The sequence below is a fragment of the Pollicipes pollicipes genome, unplaced genomic scaffold, assembly GCF_011947565.3.
Source record: "Pollicipes pollicipes isolate AB1234 unplaced genomic scaffold, Ppol_2.1 Scaffold_6138;HRSCAF=7277_pilon_pilon_pilon, whole genome shotgun sequence".
In the NCBI taxonomy this organism is placed as follows: domain Eukaryota; kingdom Metazoa; phylum Arthropoda; class Thecostraca; order Pollicipedomorpha; family Pollicipedidae; genus Pollicipes; species Pollicipes pollicipes.
This window is the reverse complement of record NW_023596818.1, coordinates 33620364-33627502: the sequence shown is the minus strand read 5'-3', so window position 1 is coordinate 33627502 and position 7139 is coordinate 33620364. Positions and strand designations below refer to the sequence as shown.

The following is a 7139-nucleotide window of genomic DNA, read 5'->3' as shown; positions in this document are numbered from 1 at the left end:
AACCAACCCATTTTCGGGTCTGGTATACGCTGCATGGGATCACATGATACACCATTAGGATTTCGCGGGCGGCTGAGACCAGTTTGTGACATAACAAATAGAAGATTTCGAATGTGTGGTTGTGCATCGTTTCAGACAATCAGCTCTCCGACCGTTGTCAGGCATTACTTGGTCTGACAATTTGTTAATTTTTTTTTAACTATTGGTGATGCTGATTGATCTTCGGCCATGTATACGCCGCAGCTCGAAGGGTGCATGGCGTGTAGGTTGACAGGACGAACAGGACTGTTTTGTCGAGTAAGTCGCAAACAAGAGAAAATGACCATTACGGTGTAGAGCCATCAGCTCAAAATGAGATATGGCCGAGGTCGGTGCTCAAATTAGAAGGCTGAGGACGAAGGCGGAGCCCGATGTTGAAAAAAGCACAGAGCTGAAGCCGACGCCGTTTCAAATCGCACGGGGAGATAGTCGAAGCTCGTCGGGGAAAATAGTTCAAAGCCGAAATGGAACCAAAAACCTTTGGCGGAAAACTGGCATTTCACCAAAACAGCTGCCGAAGCCGGTTTCGTCCATGCTCGATCAGACAGTTAGAGAGCAACGATAAATGCGTTTTTCATATCACAAAGAGTTGGAAATGGTGCCTGCTACTTGTCACGTCAGATCGTCAGAATGGCACCAGTCACTCACTCACGGGTCACAACTGACACAACGGGCGGAGAACCGCGGCAGCAGCCGTGGTGACCGCGTCACTGCATGCTCACACACATACCCTGCGCGACGCCGACCAGGCCCCCTGAGCCGGCCGGCCTCTGACCCTGGACATCGTCCCGGAGGTGCGCCGGCCGCCAGCTGGAGCACGGTGCCCGACAGCTGCTCCTGCACCCTCCTGCAGGGCGCCGTAGCGCCGCGCCGGTCAGGCAGGTGAACCACCACCAGCCGGTCATGACCAAGGCCGTCCTCCGCCAGCTGATCGGCGGCCGGCCGGCGTGCCGAACAGCCACTCCGTCTCCCTGGCGACGGCGGAAAGCGACGGTGACGCACGGCCGTCGTCCGCCGCCGCCGCCCCCTGGTACGGCAGCTGCCGTCGCGTAATGCACGGCCAATCCGTGTCCCTGGCAACGGCAGCCAGCCGGCGGCAATGCACGGCCAATCCGTCTCCCTGGCAACGGCAGCTGACGGCTCTAATGCACGGGCCACATCCGTCTCCCTGGCAAACGGCGGCTGCCGGCGCTAATGCACGGCCAATCAGTCTTGGCAACCAGAAGCATGGGCCACGCAGCTACTTCATCTCCAGGGCAACAGGATGCGATGGCCGGGCCGACACGTGATAACCCCGTCTCCCTACACCCGCAAAAGACGGCTGCAACAGTCAGATTGTCTTCCCAACAACAGAAATGGGCGGCGGCGACGCACTGCCGCCGGACACCATTCTCTAGCTTCAAGCACTTCGAGTTTCCGATAATGGGCGGCTGGGGTCCTCACCGCCCCTGCGGCACGATGAAGATGGCGAACGCCTTCTTCGTCTTCTTGCGCCAGCGGTCGACGACGAAAAGCGTGAACCTGGCCTCGTCGCATCGGCATCGCACAGCTCCAGCCGCACGTCCTCACCGCTGCCAGGAGCAGCCAGACCGTGGCGCGTGAAGGCGAACTGCTGCAGCCCGGTGACCGCCTGCCGCACGGCGTCGGCCGAGGGCAGCCGACGCGGGCCGCTCGTCCTGCAGGCTCAACCTCCAGCACCTGCCCGGCGGCGCGGCGCCGGCCCCGGGTCAATGACCAGGCGGCCGTCTCGCCTTTGAGCTTTCACGCCGGGCATGGCATTGTGTAATCACATGCTGATAGCGCTACGAGACGTGAACACGGACACCAGATCGTTGACGAACGGAAACTTACTGGCTGAGATAATCGGCTTCAGCACGGCTCCCAACGAAATAATCTTAAGCAAGGACAAAATTGTCCGCAACAAAACTGTGCATACGGTTGCAATAGTAGCTAGATTTCCTCCACAAACTGACACCTGCCGGCCCAAAGCCGCAAAAAAGCAATTTTGTTTTGCTGAAAGCCATCGACTTTTCGGATTTATGACAGCTCAAACACGCAAAAATATCCAAAGCAAAGGATGAACTTACGCTCATGGGCTTCCGGTCCGGCAGGAGTTCAAACTTTGTGCACACCACAATAAAGACAGGGAAAGGTATCCCACCGGAGTCGGAGTTCTCAGCACCCTTACACCTGAAAAAATACACACATTACATGGCGAACATATTAAAAAACCCATGGTCACAAAATGAAATACTAAAGGATGAGATGTCGGGGTGATTGCTGGCATGTGTTACAAATGTGGTCCCTTCAACTCTCATCACCAACATTAACACAAGCAAAATCCCGACCAGAGGACCGATGGCGAGCTTTTCAAATCGGGCTAAGCCACTCATTACGCACTTCATATCTTAACCATCCAGACGGGCGTCCCAGAATACTGTGGATCTCTGGTATGATCTCAAGACGTAGTCCAGAACACCAGCATATCGTGATAAACATGATTTGGCTGTACACTGAAAGTTCACGAACAAGATGCTTAATTTTAGCATAACCACGATGGCAAGCAATCGACATTTCTAACCGCGAAGCACTGACGAACCCCGAAACACCATCACGGAATACCAGAGCATCAAACAAAGTTAGCTCACTTCTCCCCAGTAATCGCTGAGAGCTTACGACCTGTGCCACTGCCTGTGGCCTGACCTGCAAATGCGAACCATCCAGCCCTGCTGTGGGAAACCACTCCAGCAGCTTCTTGAGAATGTGGCCCTGCAGCAGCGACACGCAGACGTACCTCCCGCCAACCTTTAGCACCCGGCCGATCTCCTGAAACGGCACCCGCGGTCCGTCGTCACGCACCTCCAGGCAAACCCTCGCAAACCCCTGAGCAAACCCTGAGATGTGGACGTGGCTAGCTGCTGGAGTGTACCTGCACAGCCACCAATATGACCAGCGAGGAGGCTTCTCCACGTCCAGCACGTTCAACGACGTCACGCGCCTCCAGCAAACCCTCGCCTGAGATGTGGACGTGGCTAGCTGCCGGAGTGCACCCGCACAGCATACCAATACGACCGGCGAGGAGGCTTCCACGTCCAGCACGTTCAACAACGTCACGCGTCCGCACGCGGAGCCATCACAAGCAACGCGAGACGCACCGTGAACATGGTGGCCACCATGCGCGCCGTGGGCTCGTCGTCCTGGGTTGAAGACGGCGTCCAGCGTGCCCTTGTCGAGCACGCACGTGAAGTTCTTGTCCGGGAACTCGAGCTTCACTCAGTCCATGCGGGTGAAGGTCATGCCGAGCGGGCCGTATTTCTTGCAGCATTGACGAATGACGACCTCGCTGATGTCCACCGACACCATCGACCTGAAAACGGGCACCAACCTGACGGTCAATGCCAGCTGATGCCACGACACCAGCGACTGGCCAGACACCACATTGATTGGGCAAACACACCATTGACCTGACAATGTGCAAGGCACTGACAGATACATGATAAATGTGACAAACGTGCCATCAATTCAGGGAGTATGCTACTTACTTGACAAGCACTGCCAGCACTTTAATACATCTAGATAAAGATATGACACTGTATGTACCAACTCACTACTTACCCAATAAACATACAAGCCACATTGCATGTCCTCAATATTACAAATCGGTTACACACATTGGTCAGATGGTTACACCACCAAATTGGATGGCAAATGATTGAACTCACAAAAACACCAATCACAAGATAATCCAGCAAGCAATTATTCATTGTTATCAATAATTCAAAAGCAAATACCTCACTGCTTTGAAATGAGCTGTTCATATGAAAAACAGAACAACCTGATGGAGGTGTACTTTAGTTCATATGTATGGTGCCTGAAGTTTGTTTTGTTGCCCTTTTAGCCCTAGCTGTTACATGCTGCTGTACAGGAACCTCAAAGCAGCAATGACTTAACTGCTCCTCTGCACGCACTTTTTTATGAGTGACCAAAATAATGTGCCATCAGTCTAACTCTTTTACAATCATGTAACATGAAATGTGCACAAAAAAACTGCATAGCTTCCAGAATGGCAATCTAAAGGCAGAGATGTTGCAGATTGATATTATGATGTGTAAGTTTACAGAACAGATTGAAGCTGCATGCCTTCTGCTCTATTCAGTTGCCCATGTGCCATGCCTTCACAGACAACACAGTAGTATACATGGAAGACATATTTGCATAGCAAGTAGTTACACTTTTGCTGCACCTGAAATGTGAGTCTTCCTTGAAGAAACCAGCTTCACTTACATCATGCCTGCTATTCAAACTTCACAGATCAGGATCATTGATCAGGGATCTTTGGATGGATACAAAGTCCAGCCTGAGCATGAATCAATTCCTCCACAAACACTGCATCAGTTGCATAAGTTTAACAAGTTCAGCATGCACAATGGATATGTTCGGCACATCACTAAATCCTTACTTGTATCCCACATTCCACATGTCTGCACTGAGAGTAGAGTTGCCACAGCCAGCCACAAGAATGTGATCCTTGGTGCGCACATACTTTCCAAGGACATCACTTAGTTGAGGGTACTCTCCATACCTGTAAAAAAGTAACAACAAATAGCATAGTCACCATGACTGGAAACAGACACATTACATGTGTGTGAAATACAAATTTTGATTTCAACTCAAACATGTAACATGCCACAAAATACTTATTGAGGCTGACAGTCACACAGGTCGCTGAAGTACAAGGCAGAATGTGATTACCAGTGGGCTTAAGGAGTGCTTCCATGACTAGAGCATGATAACACAACAACATAACCTAATATCATGCATTAGACAAATCCAAAGTGGGCTATACATTGTCCTGGAATGATCAAATCAACAAACATCTTGTTTTCAGCAAGGGCACCTATGATGACACCAGCACCAAACATTTACAGAAAAATTTTGAAGCACAAGCCACTGATGACTTCACTTTCCAAGCAACAAGCAGCACCTGTATGGCTCAGACGCACAGACAAATAGATCAATATGCCTCCACAATGCACATCTGCCATTCCCATGGAGTACAGAGCTTATTAACACCAGGCTCATTCGAGATCTCTTGAATTAAGCTTATCCTATGATTCACACTTAAGCAGACAATGACACCGTTTCTGTTCACATACTGCAGTGAAGCATTAAGTGATCAGAGCACTCAAAGCCCTCCCCAAAACAATTGTCACATCAGTTCTGACCATTCAAAAGCATCAGATCCTCGCTTGGCAAAAAATGTTTCCCAATACTGCCTCTCATTGAACTGCTGAGCAGACTTTGGCAATAAATCCATTGTGTATCTAACACAATTGTATCAATTCATCCACAATGCATCCAGCGCCAAAGCCGTTTAAGCCAGTGCGTGTTTTCTTGAACACATGTCCTACGTTGAAGAACCGCATGCTTTACAATTGAAACGGTCGCGTCATCCACGCCTACCATGTAGGTTCTGTTTGTTATACTAAAACGCTGAGGTTTTCAGAAAGTAATGGAATGATTTTGTATCCCTTACTCACGTTCCTTCATCGCTATAAACGGTATGGCATCCCACGCGCAATCGATCGATTTTCTGATGCCAAATGGGTATGAAATGTCAGATGAAAGCAATACGTTGCCTAAAACCAGTTTTCACCAGCCCATCCACTGCGGCCGATATTTTGTCCTTGTTGAACTCGGACAATCTTCCGATACTGCCGGAGGCCCGGCACGTTTTCTGAGCTCGAGTCCAGCATCGTCAATGCCAGGAAATGTGTTGGAAAGGTGTGCCTCCTTTTTTCCATTCTTGTTTTCCCACTCTCTACCCAGCCGATAGAACATAAAGACATCAGGCGAACAAAGAGCCACAGGAGCCCATCGCGGTATGTCCGTGAAGTTCGCGATATATTCAGCGATTGATTTAGCGACTAGTTCCGATATTTTTGAGAAAGGTCGCAAGGTCAATTATGGCACGAGTATATCAAAACACACGTTTACTTTGTAAAAGCATGTGATCTTCTAGGTCAAAAGCTGGCCCAAATGACGGGAAATCGGCTCGTAAAAAAAACCATAACACCAAACATATACCGGCCGATTCTAAGCCTGAAAATATCAAAATATTCAACAGCGCAAGGTTCGGTCCAAAAGACTCGTCCTCTCAGTCATCCTTCAAGGTCAAACACGTGCTCAAAGGACGGGGAACTCTACATATCACCTAAAAATTATCGGCAGATTTTAACTTGCCAACATCCAAAGGCTTGCAAACATCAAAATATTCACCACAGAAAAACTACCGTCCGTCAAAATGTGCCGACCTCTCAAGGTCACTCTTCAGGGTCAAACGCGGGCTCAAAGAATGGGGAATTCCATATCATCAAAGAGTTATCGGCCGATTTTACGCTCGCCAGCACCAGAACATTCAACACAGAAATCGTTAGGATCCGTCAAAAGTCTTGAACCCCTACGGTCTCTTCAGGATCCAATTCGGGCTGAAATGACGGAGAACTCCATGTAATCAAATAAGCCAGCCGATTTTAAACTTGCAAACATCAGAATATTCAGTACAGAAGCAACTCCCATCTATCAAAAAACACTGATCTCTCAAGGTCGCCCTTCAAGGTTGAATGCGGTCTCAAAGGAGGGGGAATTCAATATCACCATAAGATAGCCGGCCGATTTTAAATTTGCCAGCACCAAAATATTTGCCACAGAAAGACCTAGAATCCGTCAAAAAGTTCTGACCTTTCAAGGTCATCCTTCAACGTCAAGTGGCCTCTCACTTCTCACCAAATATTCACCAAGGAAAGAACTAGTGACCATCAAGAAGTCCTGTCCTCACAAAGTCATCCTTCAAGGTTAAATGGCCTCACACCACTCACCAAACATTCACCACAGAAAGTATTAGAAAGAACATAAAGGCACAATGAATGAAGGACCGATATCAACAAAAATTACCGGCTGAATTTAGACTTGCAAACATCAGAATATTCCAAACAGAAACAACTAGCGTCTGTTAAAAAACCGACCTTTCAAGGTCAACCTTCAAGGTTACGCGCGGGCTCAAAGGACGGGGATTTCTACATGCTCCAAAAATTTCCGGC

General features: G+C 49.2%; 1 pseudogene; it reads right to left on the bottom strand.

Annotated features, from left to right (window-relative positions):
- Window positions 1-687: 687 nt before the first annotated feature.
- On the bottom strand, window positions 688-5407 carry LOC119105600 (eEF1A lysine and N-terminal methyltransferase-like; annotated as a pseudogene).
- Window positions 5408-7139: the final 1732 nt, after the last annotated feature.